This window comes from Pleurodeles waltl, chromosome 7, assembly GCF_031143425.1.
Source record: "Pleurodeles waltl isolate 20211129_DDA chromosome 7, aPleWal1.hap1.20221129, whole genome shotgun sequence".
Lineage (NCBI taxonomy): Eukaryota > Metazoa > Chordata > Amphibia > Caudata > Salamandridae > Pleurodeles > Pleurodeles waltl.
In genome coordinates, this window is record NC_090446.1 from 1485527694 (window position 1) to 1485548160 (window position 20467).

A 20467-nucleotide genomic window follows, 5' to 3' on the forward strand; every position below is an offset into this window, starting at 1 on the left:
TGGTTACAGTCCACCTGATTTACATGCTTGGGTTAGAAAGTTGTAAAAGTCAGCACTTTCTCTAATTGGTTGGTATGTGCTAGCAACCCTGCAAAAACACATCAGCTACCTCAAAGCTCAAAACCGCCATCACCCAGACCCTCATCTCCAGCCGACTGGACTACAGCAATGCTCTCTACCCAGGTATCACAGCTCACCTCTGACTACAGATCATTCAGAATGCCACAGACAGACTTATCCTGGATCTTCCTAGATGAACCCACATCACCCCCTACCTCAGGGAACTTTACTTGCTTCCTGTACAGAAAAGATGCCAGTTCAAGTTCCTGACCCATGTATACAAGGCACTACATAACTGCCTCCATACCACCCCACTTGAAGCACTGCCTGAACTACAGAGGTCACTCTTTCTCCTACCTAGCAGCAAAAACATTGAACAAGCGACTCTTTGATATCCAGACCTCCCCATCTCTTCCAGAGTCTTGAAGCCTTGAATATTCAGCTAAGAAACGGGACCCTGCCACCGCCTGGAAATCCTCATGGGTGACAAGAAGTGCTTTACAAATCTACTGATTGTTTGATTGGTTAATTGATTGATTGATTGATTGATTGGTTGGTTGATGTCCCTGGCATGACATTCTCCTACAACATAAACTAGCCATGCTTTGGACAGTTGCCCAATGAGCACTGACATCACACTTGTTCTGTCCTTGTTTTCAGATGTGGTCTGACCTACGGGAGACAGCCTATGGGAAAACTACTAATTAAATAGACCTCCTTTAAGACTGAGGATAGGTTTGTCGAAAATGACTGTGTATTGAGAGGTCATCCTAGATTTGTGGAGGCATTAACATGTTAAGAAATTGCACTACCTCCCTGTGGGCCAAAGAATCTTCGCTTGCACTAGATTTTACAGCTAATCAGTCATCCCTTTTGATATTGCTGGAAACGTGTGTATGGTAACCATTACCACTTGTCTTAGTTTGACCTGAACTTACTGTGCACCATATCCCTTTAATCACTCAGAGGATCTCAGCACGGCACTCCTGTTAATCTTTTTTGAGAACCTACAAATGAATATACATTAACATAACATAGAGGTATTAGGCTAAATACTTCTTCCCAGGGATGTAGCTACAATTGCTGAGTGGGGGAGGGTGATGTCAAATTATGTAAAATGGTGCTACTGAGAATGCTTGACGTCAAAGCGTCAGGAAGGCTAGAGTGGTAACTTCACTTCATGTCATTACAGATACTGTATACAGTCCTGAATTTTTTACCTACAAACATTTTTACTGATGTGATAACTCTAATTATGTTAATGGAAGCAAAGGAAGATTATAGAGGCCAGAATGCATTACGTAATCACACTGAAGTACAGGACTGGGTACAGTGTCCTTAATGACATGGAAGGAGCCAGTCCCCCTAAGGCAGGCATAATTAGGAAAAGGTGGTTCAAATGTGCTGCCTAATAGCATATATATAATCACAATTCATAGGTCAAAACACAGTAGACTTTAATGGCTAACATACAGAAGGTTGCTCAATTTGAATGCCATTGGGGTCACAGGTATACATTTACCACTAAACATGGTGGCACAGTTCTCCAAAAGAATTAACAAAAATATACCAGAGAATAGCCCATGCCTAGCCCATGTAAAATGTCTTGTTCCCTCAAAAGAAATACAAGTCTCTTAAATAGGTCGCTTACACTTTATCAACTTGTGGCTATTTAGTTTCATGGTCTGCAGGATTTATCTGATTCTTGCTCAGACTACATAAAAGCATTGATTTTCTCTTTTTTCTTTTATTGGCCATAAATGGTTTGGTGCATTATTCCAAATTATCACTGTCTGGACCATTTTGAGCAACACCTTTGTTTGACAGCAAACCTTTTTAAAGCTCCTTTTACTGATGGATACTTCTTACTGCAGATTCTTCACCTTGTGAATATTTCCCAGGATTCAAACTGGATCCAGAATCTTTTCAGTTGTAACCCTTTGTGCTGGTAGGTGGTGTTGTGCAGCTCCTTTGTGACTTTGTTCAGCTCTAAAAGTGATGTCCTGAGCCACATATAAGTGCTACCCACACATGCTGATGTCGTGTCCTTTCTACACCACTACATATGGATCCGGATCTACTCATTGATTCCGATGAGGCAATTTTCTCTCTAAAAATGTAAAATATACCAGAGTGCAAGGCAAGTGCCGCACTGCCCAGGCTACAAGGTTCAAGCCTTCCAGGAGCTATCACAGATGCCTGTGACAGATACTCATCCAATATGCTGTGGTGCATGGAGCTGGAATACGACTCCAAGGCAAAGGAAAAATTGCAAAATGCATTTAGCTAACCAGAAGGCTATACATGACTTTAAGTCTAAGCTTTACATCTCAAAACATACCATGACTTGACAAGGTCAAAAGGAAAGTCCTCTTGTTGCTCTCAAAGTGTTTTCTGTGGCAGGTCATTGTAATAGTTGAAGTCACAGAGAACGTAAAAAAAGAAGCACAAAAACTCCTAGAGGGGTTCTGCCCTTCCCCACCTCTCTCAAACTCCAGGGAAGGTGTATGGGTTTCAATATTTGCTTGTGCTGACTACCAAACCTATTTTCCAGTTTCTCTTCACCAGTTTTCTTTAATACATGTGTGACAGCAAGAAACTACTTTTCTGAACCACTTTCTCTCAAATTTGTAATTCAATTAACAGTATTTTTTTAGTTGGTGATCATTGTATCCATGAACAGTTATCCGACTATCAGTCTAGGGCTTTCCCAATGCGACCCAAAATTGAGGCCAAGATACTTGTGAGAAATTGGGTTCTTGGTTGACGTGGGTGTTAACCCTTCTCAAGCAACAACCACCATCCTTGTCAGGGTGAAACACAAAAGTAATTATATTAACCTGTACTTAACCCTCAGCTAGCTTGACATAAACATAGTAAGGGTTATCTTAGAGGCACTGTATTAAGAAAGTATGCAGCACACAAACAATAATAAATTGAAAACATTACACAGTACAAAGCGCACACCTATTTAATGAAAAGAGTATAGTGTAAACTAAATGAGACTAAAACGACAACAAACCAATCAGTGGAACCGCAGAAATGCAATATTTAAGACTTTAGGTTCGTATATTGCCTAAAATCACAAAGCACCACTTGCATTCATCTGGTCGTGCTAGACCAGGAAAAACTCCCAATTTTAGGCCAACCACAATAGACGCTGGCCAGATCCAGGGACCAGGCTTGTTGCACTGCAAAAGTTATAGTCTCAAAGTCTGGCATGAAAAGTCCAGTTTGCAGTGCAGGAGTCCACGAAGAGCATGGAAAGCATTACAGAGGGTGGTTGTTGCAGCACAAGGAGCAGGCGGATGGTTGGCACTGTAGTGTAAGATCCAGTTGGGAGACATGAACAGTCATTGGTGGAGCTTCGCTTTGATGGTCACCCTGGGCTGTCGCAGCCAGCAAGATCTCTGTGCAAACGGACCAGTTTGTGGTTGGAGTCACTCTGCTTAGGATGAAGGGAGCTGGTCCAATCTTCCTCCTCAGAGAGTACAGCAAACATTTCTAGACTTCCTCTTCAATCTAGTTCTGGACTTTCTTTCCTTCCCTGCCCAGAGCCCAAGGTGTCTGGGGTGACAAGGTCCTGTGTCAAAATCTCCCAGAGAGTGCTGAGGAACACTTTTTGAAATCTAGGTGGGGCAGCGAACAGCTCTGCCCCTCCCATCCTGGCAGGATGGCACATACTGCCAACACTTAGTTCTCTTTGCTACACTGTCTGGGAGGAATATAAAAGGCCAGCTTCCAACTACACCTAGTCACATGACCCGGGACACAGGCTGCAGGTACCAAATGGCTAGGAAAAGAAACTGACAACTTTCTAAAATTGGCATATACGAAATGGTGACATTAAAATCTGACTTTTACTACAAAAGAGAATTTTACAATTGCTTAGAAACCAAGCTGGACATTTCCACTTGTTCTCAAAGAAACATTTAATTTATTAAATGTATTAAGGTAACCCAATGTCATCCTATTGGAGAGGTAGGAAATGAATTAGGGAAAAATTAATTTAGGAGTTTTTTTACTAATAGGACATGTAAAACTTAAAAGCACATGTCCAGCTTTTTAAAGACACTGCACTGTGACCTAGGGACTGTTTAGGGCCTAGCCTTAAGGTTACTTATATGTATTCAAAAGGAAGGTTTAGACTTGGCAAAATGTTTATTTTTCTAAGTCAAAATGGCAGTTTAAAACTACCAACAGCCTCCATTGGCAGGCCTGAGAAATATTTTGAAGGGCTACTCAAGTGGGTGATCAGTAGGTAATGCAGGCCTGCTAGCAGCATTTAGTTTATAGCCTCTGCGTACATGGAGTACAATGTTACTATGGACTTATAAGTAAATTAAGTTTGCCAATTTGGTGTAATCCAATTGTACCATGTTTAAAAGAAAGAGCACAAGCACCTTAGCACTGTTTAGCAATCCTAAATGGCAACAAAAAAGGTTCAGGGGTGAAGGCAAATCATTTGGGGGTGTCCATGCAGAGAGGACAAAGCCCATCAGTAATTATGAAGAGTTTTTTGTTTTCTGTTTCTATGGTAAGGGTCTTATGGAAGCTTTACCACATTGTGAATAAAAACATTTAAGGACTCTCCCCTTAAACCAGCCAGAGATAGTTTCTACACGATTGTATTCCTATTTAACTATTTGAAGGTTCAGTGAAATAATATATCAAAATGAAAAAAGCACTAGGCAAATGACAAAAGAGGTCATTTTATTTGGCTGCATTGGCAGATGAATTACTCTTTTTCTAATAAAGTCAATTATAAGTATGTTTTCTGTTGTTTCTGTACCCAGTTTATCAAAGTACAAATCTACTTGAAACGAGTTTCCTGTGAAATAACAACTTTTGGAAAATTACCAGCCAGTGAGACATCTGTGCCTTGTCAGCTATGATTTTCTTTAGAGTGTTTGTACTGTTCATACTTTCAAAAGGTAAGTGTGATGCAATATTTAAAAAAAACACATGAAATAAACCATATTTTCTGTTAGATTTATTTTGTTTGCATGGAAACGTTCTCTTTCTCAAGTGACTTTTTGTTGACAAGGTTGTGTTACTGTTGGAAAACGGATTATTGGTAAGGGAAGATAGGTACCTACGCTTAGCAATAGGCCACTAATCTCCACTTAGGTCCTGTTAGGTCTCAGTAAATTAAACCCAGCTCAACCCTTGGTAGCTTGGCAACGAGCGACAAGGCTTAACTTAGGAGACAGAGTGTAAAGTATTCGAATATCACAAAACAGTAATTAAATAAAACACAGGAAACTGTTTAAAAATCCAGAACCGATTTTTAAAAATAGATTATATTTTTATCTTTAACATGACACAAAAATGAATAAAATCGGATAAGGGGGACCAGAGATGTGAATTGTTAAAGAATTAATGCTTTCTAGCGCATAGAAGCAACTAGCGCTCAAACGGTTAAAAAAAGGTCCCACTGGACAGGAACAAAGTCCAGAGTTCAGGCCACCCACGAGGTAACACTGTCACACTTACTTTCAGAAGTGTTTGATTCAGGAAAGTGGTCCACAGCACCAGCCAAGGGTTCAGAGGCTCTGGTATGCCTCCTGGGGTCTGGGACTACAACTCCCACAATGCACTTCTTCAACTTATGGAGTTGCTCCAAACGTTTCCAAACTTCTGGATCTTCTTCCAGAGGTCTTCTTTGTGTCCTTAAAGAAGACTTGATCCAAGAAGACTTGATCCAAGGTTCCAGAAGCTCTGAGTTGCTCCTTGGGAGATGGGACTACAATTCCCAGAATGCACCTGATCAGAATCCTCAAATGGCCACAGGACGTTGGTCAGCTGGGCTCTGCTTGCAGGACTTGATTCAGGGGACTCTGGGCAGCTCCTTTGTACCTGTAGCAAACAGGGAGTCCCTCCCTGAAGCAGTAGAAGACAGGTAAAGTCCTTTTAGTGGTGACGCCCAAGTGTGCAGCTGGTGCAGTCCTCCAGAGTGCACTGTCCAGGTGCAGGTCAGGGGTCCAGCAGGGCAGTCCTTCTTCTCCTGTAGTTCTTCCTTGTTGGAATCTGATGGGGATCTGAGGTGTGGGTGCAGGTCTGCCAGTTTTATCCCTGCTCCTGGGTAGAAAGCGGGGGTCCTGGTTCTCCAATCAGGTGCAGGGTCCTGTGATGACCACTTCCTGGGAAGTGTGGCAAAACTCAATCCCAGGAAGCAACATTCCTCAAAAATCCATAATGGCTGAAAGTGATTTTTGAAGGTTCCATCTGGCTGAGCCCACCCACTGGTGTGGCTAAAAATTAGAAACACACCCCTCTCCTGCCCTCTCCTAATCTAATCAAGGGGGCACCTAGTTGTCTGGGGTTGCAGGATGTAGGGGTGTTGCTGGGTTGCTCCAAATGTCCTTCTCTGCCTTTGAAGACCAGTTTGGCAGCCCTCCCCCTTCCTACCTCACCATCTGCTGAGGGGAGATCCCTCCCACAGGTGCATCTCTTTGTGTGAAGCCAGGCCACTTCATACCTCATCAATGCAGCCTGGCCAGGCTGCCAGAGGCTGGCCAATCAGAGCACAGCAGCAAAAACAATGCAGGGCTGAAGTTGGCAACTTTTCAGGTAACGTTTAAAACTCTTTACCTGAACAAGTTACATTAAATCCAACAACTGGAAGTTGTGGTATTTATTATAACAATTAATTTGATACTAAACTCTTTGTATCTGTCACTTAAAGGGACTTTTAAAATTAAAATAAAGTCTCCCCATTCTAGCCTACGGAGGCCATTCACTACAATGAGGGAAAAACAAATGTGGCTGTTTTACCTCACCAGGGCTTATAAAACTATGTTTATAAGGTCCCTGCTTATAGTTACATGGCACCCAGCCCTAGGGGCACATAGGGCACACCTTAGGGGTGACTTATATGTAAAAATAAGGTCGTTTAAGACTTTGGAACTACTTTTAATTCCAAAGTCGAATTTGCATATAACTTTAATTTAAAAGCAGCCAGCAAAGCAGGGCTGCCTTTACAATGACACCGGGCACCTCAGCAGTGCACCTATATGTGCACTACCTATGCTGGGGGCCCTAAACCTACATGCCCTACCATATACTAGGGACTTATAGGTAGGTTGACTTAGCCAATTATAATTTCCTTTTTTGCATACTGATTTTACACAGAGCACAGGCCCTGGGACTGGTTAGCAGTACCCAGGGCACCATCAGAGTCCGGAAAACACCAGCCAAAAGTGGAAAATGGGGGCAGAAAGTTAGGGGGCCTCTGCAATCAGTTTTCTCACACAAGCCCACCCCCAGCCCACACACCCAGGAGACTCAGCCCAACCCTGGGAGAGTCTTCCTGGCTTGTTAGGCGAGGAAGACAGTGATGAGAACAGGCTGTCGCTTTGCAGGGCCTACTCTGCCTTACATCCTCCTGCCATGGTCACCCCTTCTGGGTAGTGAATCCATCCCAACAGTGAAAGGACCCATCTAAAACTGAAACTTCCCTCTAGGGGGGGTCTTCCTCCTCTCTCTCTGCAAACTTGGGTAGTGAGGTGCCCAACTCCCCTACTCCTAACTTTGCTAGGGCAACACCTAGCTTACCCAAAGAGGTCACCCAACACTTGAGTAACCCCACCATCACCAACATGGTCAGGGGGCCTACTTTGCTTTTGGCCTTGGGGTCTGCCTCCCAGGCCAATTACAGTGCTGCCAGGAAGGCTAGCGCCCAGCAGAGGCTACTGACAGCTGTCAGTACCCAGAACCACACCCTAATCTCTCCACTGACAGGTGGCTGAGCTGCTTTAGGGGCAACTGTGGGGTCCTGGCACCCCTCTTGCTGTCTATAGTGGGGGCTACCACCTCCTGTGGCAGACACCCTCCTTCCACTCTCCCTTCTGTCAGTGTAGGGGCACAACCCTGCATCTGGACAGCTGCCTGACTACTCAGGACTTCCTTGGGGTCAGGTGAGGCCTCACCAGTGCCAACTCTGGGCTCCCACCCTACTGGGGCAGAAGGCCTTTGGCTCCCTAGAACTCTCTTTAAGAGTGTTTTTCCTTTTCTTCTTTCCTTTTCTTGAGGACCCCTGTCTCCTAACTGTAGGGACTGACTCCCCAGGACTTTGGGTTGGGGGGGCTTCCTGGGCGACCGCCCCATCTGGGACCAGACTCACCTCTGGGAGGTCATTGCTCAGGATACAATCTAGGGGGAGGTCACCACTGACCACCACCCAAAACCAGCCAAGGATACCCTCCCTCTCTAGGGGCACTATGGCTACAGGTTTGGAGGTGACCTCCCTTATGTCTATCTTGACTTTCCTGATCTCTCCTGGGACATACATGTCTGGGGTCACTAACCAGTCACTCACTATAGTGTGACTGGCACAGGTGTCTCTCAGGCCATTGGTAGGGATCCCATTCACCTGAATGGGGTGAAAGTGCCTACTCCCACCCTCAGGGATCACCAGCTTACCATCCGGTCCTGTCTCCCAGCCCAATGCTAGGAGGACTTCATCATCTGAGGAGTCCTCCTCCATGGCTACACTGGACAGCCCAGTTCTAACCACCTTCTTTGGACAGGCTGCATCTCCCCTGAAGTGACCTGTCTGCTGACAGTCAAGGAAAACCTTACTGTCCAAGAGCTTTTTTAACCCTGGGTCTCCCTGTCTCTGCTTGTGAGAGTGGGAGTGGGATTTACTCCCCTCCTTCTTAGGGTTCTGGGGTACAGAGGGAGTCTCTATGGTGGGCTTACCACCTCCCTCCTTAGGTTTTTGGGGACCTGACCCCTCCTTCTTGGAGTCTCCCCCCTGGGACTTGACAACCACCCTCGTTCTCAACCACTCATCAGCTGCCTCCACCAGCTCTCTAGGGTTGGTCAGCTTAGAGTCCACTAGATGCTGGCGTAACCATTCTTGGATACAATTGGTCAAGATGTGCTCACTCATGATCAGGTTGTGTAACCCCTCATAAGTATTTACTTTGTTACCATGAATCCAGACATCTAGTGCCTTAAGTAAGGTGTCTACAAAGTCAACCCAACACTGGGTATTGACCTTCTGGGTGTCCCTGAACTTCATCCTATACTGCTCTGGGGTCAGACCAAACCTTTTAGTTAAGCATCTCTTCATACTTTGGTATGAATCTGCCTCCTCCCCCCTCAAGGTTAGGAGCCTATCCCTCCCAGAGTTGGGGACCAACACCCAAAGAAGAGAACCCTAGTACTGAGGCTTAACTCTCCTCATCTGGAGGGCCCTTCCAGGGCCCCCCGGCCACTTATCTATGTCACCCCCCTCTACATAGGCAGGAACCACCCCCTTGGGTAATTTGGGGCAAAACCCCTAACCCATGGACACCTCAGCTTCTCTGTCGCTGCCACCATCTCTTTTCTCTTCCCTTGCCCACTTTTTCTTTGCTAGGGCCATCTTCTCTGCCTCCAAAGCCATAAATGCTAGCTGGGCCTCCAGCTCTCTTTCCCTGAGGGACAGGTTCTCTCCTCCTGAAGGGACCCCCTTCCCCCAAATAGCTTTGGGTATGACCCTAGTGACTGTGTGTAGTGAGGACCGGTCTTCCTCATCCTCACTTAGGCTCAGATGCCCTCCCTCCCCTGAGTGGTTGGAGCTAGCATCCTCCTCTGCTTCTTCCTACTCTGGAGCTTCCTCTGGGCCTACTACTTGGGCCTCAGCCCATGCTGTCAGGGATTTAATCAGGACATGTTTCCTGAGGTCAGTGGTTGCAGGCAACCCCCTTGCAGTACACAACCCCCTAAGCTGGACTACTGTCAGTGTGGGTAGGCTAGCCAGATCAAGCTCCATGGTTCCCTAGTTTTGTGTCAACAAAAACATTTTGCAAAAATTGGAATGATGAATTTAGAAAAATCACAAAAATTCTATAATTGAAATTAATGTAAATTCAAAATTCAAAACAATTTTTGCACTAGGACAATTTAAAGGATTTTTAATTTGTTTTACTTAAAACTGTAATGTGATACTGAACATAAGTACAGGATCCAACCACTGCGCACCAAAAATGTTAGAAAATGGGTTATTGGTAAGGGCAGGTAGGTACCTATGCTTAGCAATAAGCCACTAACCTCCACTTAGGTCCAGTTAGGTCTCAGAGTAGCTGTTATATCAATGTTTTAAAAGTATTAGGCTAGCAGTCATCTAAATAGACACAAATATTTGCCGGAGCTATATAGTTGAAAAACAGTTATGATAAATCTGTCTTCTTCCTTGTTGTTCACATTTCTGCTTGGTGATGCATGATGATGAATGTGTTTCTGTCAATTGTAGAGTAATATTTTTGTTCAAAATTAGGTATGTTTGAAATTTAGATAAAATCACAGGATTATGGCAGAATTCCACATAATTACGCAAAATGCAAATCCTTCATTTTGTAGAATGCACAAATTGGGACAGGGTGGAACAAATACTTAATGTGAATAAATGAGGTCATTGTGCAAGCTGAAAGGTTTATACCACCATCATATTGCATTAGCATGGTGTAGATCCTTGGTGCACACCACGATTGAGTCCTTCCACTGAGTATCACAAGAAAAAATGGGTGCAATGCTTGACATAATATCATTCACTATTTTTATACTTGACCCATTTCCTATTATCAGTGTTAAGCAGCATGAGCCCTGTGGCACAGTGAGCAGGAGATCCTTGTCTGGTCATAGCTGTTGTGTGCAGGGTGCCTTACTGAGATACATCAAACAGCAGTTAATTGTGGAATACTAGAATGATTGTGGTACATTTTAAACTAAGTAGGATGGTAAGGGGGCATGCACCAAAGAAGGTGGAAGTCCTGTTGGCCTTCCTCTTTGCCATATCATTAAGAGTGCATGAGAATACACAATCAATGATGCCACCAATAGAAGCAGAATTCCATTCAAGATAGTCAAGCACTGCATCAACCAACCCCCTGCCGGACCCAACTATTACTCTCTTTCATAAAAGTGCAATGCCAACAACAACTTCTTCCTTGAAAAAATACAGAAGATCCCACAGGACATTGATGAAACAAAGCCTTCTAGAACTTTTACACCCCCCCCCATTCCATGGAATTCTGCAATGATCAGCGTTCAAATCACTCTCTCTCATAGATCTCACTGACATATTCAACTCCCTCTAAACCACTTCTCATGAACATGATGTTTTATCATTGATGAAAGCACTCCCTGGGTATGCTTTCTTACTCATATGTACAACTCTTGATGCCTCCCTCACTCAGGCAGAAGCTCTCAAGATCCTCCCATTCCTAAAGAAACCTACCCTAGATCCTGATAACCTCACTGACTACCAGACCACCAGTCAACTACCATTAATTGGCAAAATCATTGAAAATGCAAGTCTTTGTTCAAATCCAAGACCAATTTAATGCTAACCATATCCTACACAACTACCACAACTACCAGTCTGGCTTCAGATCATTACATAGCATAAACAATGCCTTCTTTACCACAGATGAAGATAACCCCTTCCTCCTGATATTGATGCTGCAGCATGTCTCATCCAGAAACTGAAGAGATATGATCTCATCACACATACAAAGATACTCCATTGTCTCCCCATACCTGCCAGACCAGCTTTAAAATAAGCTGCTCCTTTTACAAAGCTATCACTACTGTAACGCCTGCTTATCTTGCAGAAAAGCACCCCATTTTGGGTGGATTTCTGCACATTTGCAGGTAGGACACAATCAGACTACAAGCTAATAAGTGTAAAGAAGAAAAAACAAGACAGCAGGCTTTTCCATCTATGCACCCAGGATCTAGAACAACATACCCATATCCATCAGGGCTGCCACAACACTGCTCCAAATTAGAAAGAGTTGAAGACACACCTCTTTAAAGAACACTACATCACAAATCATTCACCATCCTCAACCCAGTTCCATCTGCTCGTATTCATCGCCTCTCTGCTTCTCTTTGATCATGTACAGTTCTCCACTTCCTTTTGACCAGGTTTGTGCTAAAGAAGTACAGTATACATACAAGGCAGAGCCATTCCTGGTTCTGACATCTGCCACATCCTTTTGGCAGTGGCCAGGGCCAGTCCTGATCTAAGGGTTCTTTCTGGGTGGTAGGAGTGGAGTTTATGCTGTAGTAGGTTGGTCCCAGCACTACAAATGGCCAATGTAGATTAGCCTGAAGGAGATGCGTCTTGTAACCAGGAGTCAATGAAGAGTTTGAATGGTGAGGTTAACCCAATCCTGGCTATCAAGTGCATTTACTTACACAAAAAAAGTTATAGTTGGAATACTTGAATTAATGTTAGTGATTATTTGCAAATTACTGGGGCCGCATCCCAGTCCATCCTGATCTTGAAACATCATGTAGCCTCAAATGGACCCTGCAATAAGCAAATTAGTATTGACATTGGTCCAAATAGAACAGTCCAGGCTGAACTGGATGGCCAAGTTGTCCCTGAACTAGGAAGCAAGCAACCCAAGACTGGTTTCACCCTAATTGGGGCTCGTCAGTTGGGTGTAGCTTGGTTCCATTGACAGAGTGAGCATGTGACCCACATCTGGGCATACCAGTTGCACTTATCATGTCACCCTGAAGTATATAAAAAGTGATGGATAGAATGCATAACTTAATCTCAGTCTTTGATAATTACATGGAGTTGCATCCCAGTCCATCATTGTTTTCGACACCATGTGTTAGACTTGACAGCCTTAGGGTGGTCTTCCCCCAATATTTTTGCTTGTTTTGCCTCACATTTTTGCTGTATCTTTATGTTGGCCTTGTGAGACTGAGCACTTTACTACTGTTGACCAGTGCATGTGCTTCTCCCCTAAACATGGTAACATTGGTGCATCCACAATTGGCATACTTAATTTACTTGTAGGTCCCTTGTAAAGTGGTATACCACACACTGAGGTCCTGTAAATGAAACGCTACTATCAGGCCTGCAACACTGATTGTGCCACCCACGTAAGTAACCCTGTAAACATCCCTCAGACCTGCCACTACAAAGTCTGTGAATGCAGTTTTACTGCTACTTTGACTTGGTATTTAAAACCTCTTGCCAAGCCTTAATTTCCCCTTTTTGTTACATATAAGTCACCCCTAATGTAGGCCCTAGGTAGCTCAGAGGGCAATGTGCTATGTAAGTAAAAGGCAGGATGTGTACTTTTAGGCTTTACATGTCTGGGTAATGAAAAACTCCCAAAGTCGTTTTCCATTACTGTGAGACCTACTCCTCTCATATGCCAGCATTGGGAGTTCCTTAATAAGCTTTTAAGCTGTTATTCCTGATCAGAAAGGAGTAACTATATCATGTTTTCATACCTTTGGAATGGTAATGATAAATCCTCTTTAATGGTAAAGTCAGATTTACCATTACTATTTTAAAAATGCTACTTTCTCTGCTCTTACTGCTCTGTGTGCCCTGCCCCCTGTCTCCTATACAAATCTGGGATAGGTGACAGCTACACTGTGTGCATTCCCTCTAGACAGCCACCAACAGAGGAAGCCTGGTGGGAAAAATGACTTCTCTGCATTCATCTTCATTATGATGGGCCTTCCTAGGCTAGAAGGGTGGAGGGGAGCTCACACTTACACTTAAGTAGGGAAGTGCCTGTCCCCACCCAAAGGGCTGGTTACCCCTACTGATAGTCTGGAGCCATGGCTGGGATGAAAGGGGGACCTGTGCACTTCAAGAAGCAGCTTTGAAGCCATCCCCACTTCAAAGGCACTTCTTGGTGTAAGTACTGTGGCATTGACCCTAGCAAATCAGATCACTACTGGGCCCATTAAGAACTCTTCTGGAGTAAACACTGCTGTGCTGTGCTGTAAGATTTGCCACTCTGCCAGGACTGATTGATCCAAAGAACTGCTTCTCTGCATTGTTGAGCTGCCCTGCTGCCTACCGATCGTTGCTCAGCTGGGGACAAGGACTGGACACATCTTACTGACCTAGAGTGTCTCTAAAAAGCCCTTAGGCAAGCTGGCTTGCCCCCTTTTCTTCTGCATTCTCAGGGACATCAAAGACTGCTTGCAACTCTCCTGCTGCTGCTGGACTCGGCAATCTGTGAGTCCTACACTTGCCTGAGGTGCCCCTCTCCAGTCCTGGGCCTCCTAAGTGTGTTCTACAGCTGATTTCTTCAAAAACAAATGCATTGCCTCAGTTCCTAGAGAAAATTTGATGCATGCTTCCTCGACGCTGACGCAGAGGCTGCTCGACGATAGCAGATTCACAGCCTGCGCGGCTCAATGACAACGCTCTGTATGGCTTGATAAAAATACATCCCATTCACTTCAAAGGAGTTTGACACTGACATGGGACTTGAATACGAGGATCAGAACTGCTACATCGTTCCCTTGACGTTGGCGCTTTGCTCCATCAAAGGTACCATTTTAGCAGACCCTTCATGTGTTCGGTGCAAGCCTACCCTTCGTTGTGGTTGGCCTGAGCTTTGGATTTGCACCGATCCCTCGTGATCCCAAGTAACCTTTTGATCGCGAGTTACTTCTACGCACTGTATTACATTTAGGTGGTCATTACAACCCTGGCGGTCAAAGACCGCCAGGTTTGTTTTGACGGATTTCACCACCAGCAGGCTGGTGGTGAAATCCTGTGGATTACAACCGCGACGGATTACGAGGATTACGAGTCCCCCTTCCACCAGCCTTTTCATGGCAGTTTGCACCGCCATGAAAATGCTAGCGGAAAGTTGCGGGGACCCTGGGGGCCTCTGCACTGCCCATGCCACTGGCATGGGCAGTGCAGGGGCCCCCTGCCATGGCCCCGTGCAGATTTTCACTGTCTGCTATGCAGACAGTGAAAAGCGCAACGTCCCAGTCGCACAACCGCAACACCGCCGGCTTCTTTTGGAGCCGGCTCCTGTGTTACGCCCAAGATCCCCGCTGGGCCGGCGGGCGGAAACCAGGTTTCCGCCCGCTGGCCCAGCGGGGATCTCATAATGGCCGTGGCGCGGGTGCTGCCGCATTGGCGGCTGCCCGGCGGTCAAACCTTGGCGGGCAGCTTCAGCCACCCGCCAAGGTTGTAATGACCCCCTTAATCTCTACAATTCATATGTCAAATTCTACTTATTGGATGTTTGACATTTTGGTCTGGTTTTACACAGATACATATTATCTATTATTTTACATTGTTGTAGAGTCCTTTTTATGGTGTTTTGTTTTCATTGAGTTACTGTGTGAGTGTGTGTGTGAGTGTGGGTGTGTGTGTGTGTCTTACAAAAATACTTTACACATTGCCTCTTAGGTCAAGCCTGACTGCTCTGTTCCAAGCTATCAGAGAGTGAGCACATGTTAATTTAAAGTGTGTATCTGACTTACCGTGACAAGTATTGTGGTTTCTTCTGAGACAGGGTGGAAACCTCTGCCAATTAGAGTCCCAATTTCTAACAACATGACACCTCAGTTTGGACTAAGCCATATGCAAGTAAGCCGGATTTAACATTACCCATTGACCTTGTTCACCCTGTTCCAAAAGGAACAGTCCAGACGGAACTGCCTGGATAAGTCCTCTTGGCATTTGATCACAAGCAACCCAAGACCAGTTTTGGATGGGGGATCATACATTTGGTGCAGCTTATTCCATTGGCACTGTGAGTACATAAGTCATGTCTGGGCATACCTGACACTCTTAGGGCATCACACTGAAGTATACAAAATACACTAATGGATGAAATGCCTGATTAATCTCAGCCACTGATAATTACTTGGGCTGCCTCTCAGACCACAGCTATTTTGCACACCATGCCACCTAAGTTTGGACCAAGCCAAATGGAAATCGGTCTTGACCCTGATTCTGTAAGAACAGTGTAGCCCAAAATCTCGGGCCAGGTCAACTCTGAACCGGAACACAAAAAATCCATGTCTAACTGTGCCCTGATTTCAGCTGTCAGTCAGGTGCTGTTTAGCTCCAGTAGTACATTGAACACCAGATCCAAACCTGGGCATACTTGTTGCATTTAGGGCATCACACTAATATGAACAGAAAGTAATTGATGGAATTCTTGAATTAATCTAAGACACTAGGAATTACTCAGACTACATCCCAGTCCATTGCTATTTTGCACACCATCCTACCTCATGTTGAACCCAATCATATTAAAATTAGTCTTCACCCTGCTCCAATAGCAACACACCAGCCTGAACTGTCAGGCTTGGTCCTCATAAATGTGCTTGAGTCTGCAGAGGCAAAGATTGGCACACGTATATATCAAATTGGCATAGTCTTGGTGAGAAGCATCATTACAACAGCCTGACCCTGTGGGTGAATCAAGATGTGGGAATATGCAACATATGGTCATCTTGGCAAAGGTGATTTTGATACCATTATTTTTCCAGGCAAGAAGACAGATGCCAGTGTAAATCATGCCTCCAAAATGACTGCGTTTGCTCATAGTGATTCGTGCACCCTTGGCTACAGGGCCAAATGGGCAGTGCAAGGGTACATTGATCAGTTTACTAATTTTAGGATGTCCACATTTGAAGAGCTGAGGCTTAGGTGGGTACACAAAATTCAATAGTCAAACGCTAGCTGCTCTTTCAGTTAACTTGTCAAAGATTTGTGGATTATTGATTCCATTGAAATTTGTTGAGCCTGCGACGTTGGTATTTTTATTTTTGTATGAATAAATGCAGACCATCCACTAACATCCTTGTAGCTTCAGATGTAAGGTACTTTTTAAAATATACTAAGACTTGGAACCGTTCCCTGAAGAGACAGGGGAAAAAAGGTGAAACACTGAATTTCTTGTTGACTTGTGGCTACACAACTTCAGACAACTTCCTTAAACAGAAGGCATAAACCATCACACAGCAATAGGAGATATTCAGGGGCATATTTAAGAGCCTCTAGCCCCCACGGAGCATCACTTTTTGTGATGCTCCAGTGGTGCAATGCCCTGCACCGTGTTTACAAGGTGGCATGGGGGAAACATAGAGGTGTGCCGTATTCTAGTAAATTTGGCTTTTTGAAAATAACGGTGTGTGACGCTGCCATATTTGGTGCAGAGCCGCGCACCATCATTTTCTATTAAATCTGTCCCTCAATTCTTGCTTGTTTTCTAGATAAGTTAAAGAATAATAGACAGCTGCACACTCTGAGCGCACAACAAACAGGACTTTGCAATGCTTTTAAAGATCCAGATGTTGACTCTATGTAAGCAACAGGTACAATGTAGCTACCAATAGTCCCCTGCATCAAGTCCTGCAAGATTGAGCCACCTGGCCAGCGTCCAATGTCTTTTAAAGGTTGTGACCACGTGCATTCTAGAAATTGTAGTCCCAACTCCCAAGGAGCAACTCAGAGCTATTGGAACCTTGGACCATGTTTGTGGACACTGCAAGACCCCGAAAATGACTTCTGAAAGAAGATCCAGAGGTTTGGAGACGTTTGGAACAACTTTGTAAAAAAGCTCCATAAGGTGACTGACCTGTCGACAACAGTCAAGCCGGTGATGTCGAATCACAACCTGGTCTGAATTTCAGGGTTCATCCCACAGAAGCTCCAGAGCTTTTTCCTGACACTAAGGGGGTCATTATGAACACGGCAGTGTTTACCGCTGTGTTGATGCTAGTGGTAAATTTACTGACCGCCAGCACCCCTGGGACCCTGCCGGCTGCATAATGAACAGTCTGCTGGGCCGGCGGGTGGAAAAATTGAGCCCCCGTCAATGCTGCTGTGCGGCAGGTGCAGCTGCACCTGTCATGCAGACCACTGCCCGTAAATTGGGCACCTGCGCGATGGGGCACTGCACAGGGGCCTCTGCACTGCCTATGCCAAGAGCATGGGCAGTGCAGGGGCCCCCAGGGGGGCCCCAGAGCACCCCTTCCACCAGCCTTTAAAAGGCTGGTGTCAGGTGGGATCATTATCGGAAAATGATTCCCTCCACTGTCAGGCTGCCTACCGGTGGCAGCCTGGCAGTAGAGGAGAACCGCCATAGGCATCCCTCACTGTGTTGTTTATATGGCGGTTCAGACTGCCATGCCGGTGGCGGTCTTTTCCTCCATCGTCGGCATGGTGGTCTGAACCGCCATGTACATAATGAGGGCCTAAGACTTCCAGGAATGATCGGGATCTCTTGCTGAGCCAAGCCGACATTGTTGCATCGCAAGCGAGCCTGGAGAGGACACTTGGTCAACGACGATGGAAAAAGCTCCAGAAAAAGACTCAGACCCAGATTCTCAAAGATGTCATGAAATGCAGCACAGCAGCCAAAAATGCTGCACTGCACTCTGTGACAGGCAGGGAGCAGGAGAGTGCTATATTCACAGAGATATGGCTCTCTCTTCCCCTCTCGCAAGTGCTGGTGCAGATTTCAGCTGCTGTGCACCACGCACACTCAACGGCGCCGCAGGGGTAGGGTGCATGTCTGAATCTACCATAGCTTGTGCACAGGAAAGGAATCCTTCCTGTACAAAATACTATGACTAGACAAGTTTAAAAGCTGTTTCTGCTTTGTATGTGTGCTGTACAGTGCAGCACATTTTCAAAGCTGGAAAAGCACAGAGAAATGAAAACATTACTTTGTTCAATGCCTGCTTTCGAAAGGCATTAAAGTTTGGCACTAAATCCTGTTTACTACTGCTAATAAATAAGGTTTAGCATCAAAACGCATGGGTGGTAGCATGGGAACAACCATGTACCACCCATGTAACTCCCCATTGATGCAAAGTCCTGCAAAGCATTGTTTTGCGCTGCTTTGCTTTATTTTCCGTGCAAACCAACACAAATACCAATATGCATTGGTTTGTTAATCCCCCAAAAGGTTTAGCAGCGTTTTAGCATTAAAAAGTAACACTAACCCAACACTAAACCTTTGTGAATCTGGCCCTCAGTTTCAAGGTCAAATTTTGACCGAAGCCTTCGCCTCAGTGCATCCGACTTGGGCTCCATCAAACTTTGACTTTCCCAAGGTCAAGCGCCACCAGATGTCCGCGATTGGTGCTTTTTGCTTTTAGGCATTGGAAAGCACATTTTGACATTTAATCTTTAAAAATTCATATATTCGGTTCACTACATTGGATTTTTGTTATTTTTTGTGTCATTTTAACAATAAAAATAGTTCCTATTTTTATAAATCATAGTTGGATTTTTATTTATCTTTTATTTGTGTTTTACTTACTGATTTGTTGATAATAAATGCTTTGCACACTTGTCTCCTAAATTAAACCTAACTGCTACTGGGCCAAGCTACCAAGGGTTGAGAAGGATTAATTTATTGAGACCTTGATTTGAGATTTTATGAGATTGTGGCCTATTACTAAGTGAAGTGTAGGTACCTACCAGTCCTTAATAATAATCCACTTTCCAGCACAAAGGTTACAGGGATGCCATACTTAAGAATTAGTATTAAAAAAACCTTAGAAATTAAATCAAAATAATCAAAGGTTGCAGGCAGGTTGTAGTTTGGATCTGAATTTACACACACAAACCATAGGAATTCAGCTGTTATTGTTAGAGTCATTTCAAGAAACTATAACTTGTGCCCTAATGTAACTAATTACTGCTGATATTACATCACTCATGACATCGTCTGTGGCATCATTGATATTATCACTGCAACATTTGCAATTAAAGTATTGATGAGAAAAGTGGTCATGGCGGGGCGCGAGTTATGAATACCTTAGGGCACAAGATATAGGCCCTGATTTTAACCTTGGCGGACGGCGGAGGCCGTCCGCCAAGGTTCCGCCGCCAAATGACCGCACCGCGGTCACAAGACCGCGGCGGCCATTCTAACATTTCCTCTGGGCCGGCGGGCGCTCTCCAAAAGAGCGCCCGCCGGCCCATAGGAAATGCCCCTGCAACGAGGACGCCGGCTCAGAATTGAGCCGGCGTAGTTGCAGGGGTGCGACGGGTGCAGTTGCACCCGTCGCGTATTTCAGTGTCTGCAAGACAGACACTGAAATACTTTGCGGGGCCCTCTTACGGGGGCCCCTGCCGTGCCCATGCCACTGGCATGGGCACGGCAGGGGCCCCCAGGGGCCCCGCGGCAACCCCTACCGCCATCCTGTTCATGGCGGGTTTCCCGCCATGAACAGGATGGCGGTAGGGGCTGTCAGAATCCTCATGGCGGCGGAGCGTGCTCCGCCGCCATGGAGGATTCCCCCGAGCAGCGGTAAGTCGGCGGGAGCCCGCCGACTTTCCGCTTCTGACCGCGGCTGAACCGCCGCGGTCAGAATGCTCGTGGGAGCACCGCCAGCCTGTTGGCGGTGCTCCCGTGGTCGGTGGCCCTGGTGACCACCGGCCGCCAGGGTGAGAATCACCCCCATAGTTCCTTGAAGTAATTCTGACTATAACTGAATTTCTGTGGTTTTGTGTGTTTAAAATCAGAACCTAACTGTAATGCCCATGTACCTTTGTGTTTTTTCAGTGAAAATATATATGAAAAAATGACAAGATCAGAAAGCATTGAAATCTTTGGCATTTTGTGGCATTCTGACTTACAAAGTTGCATATTGCAAG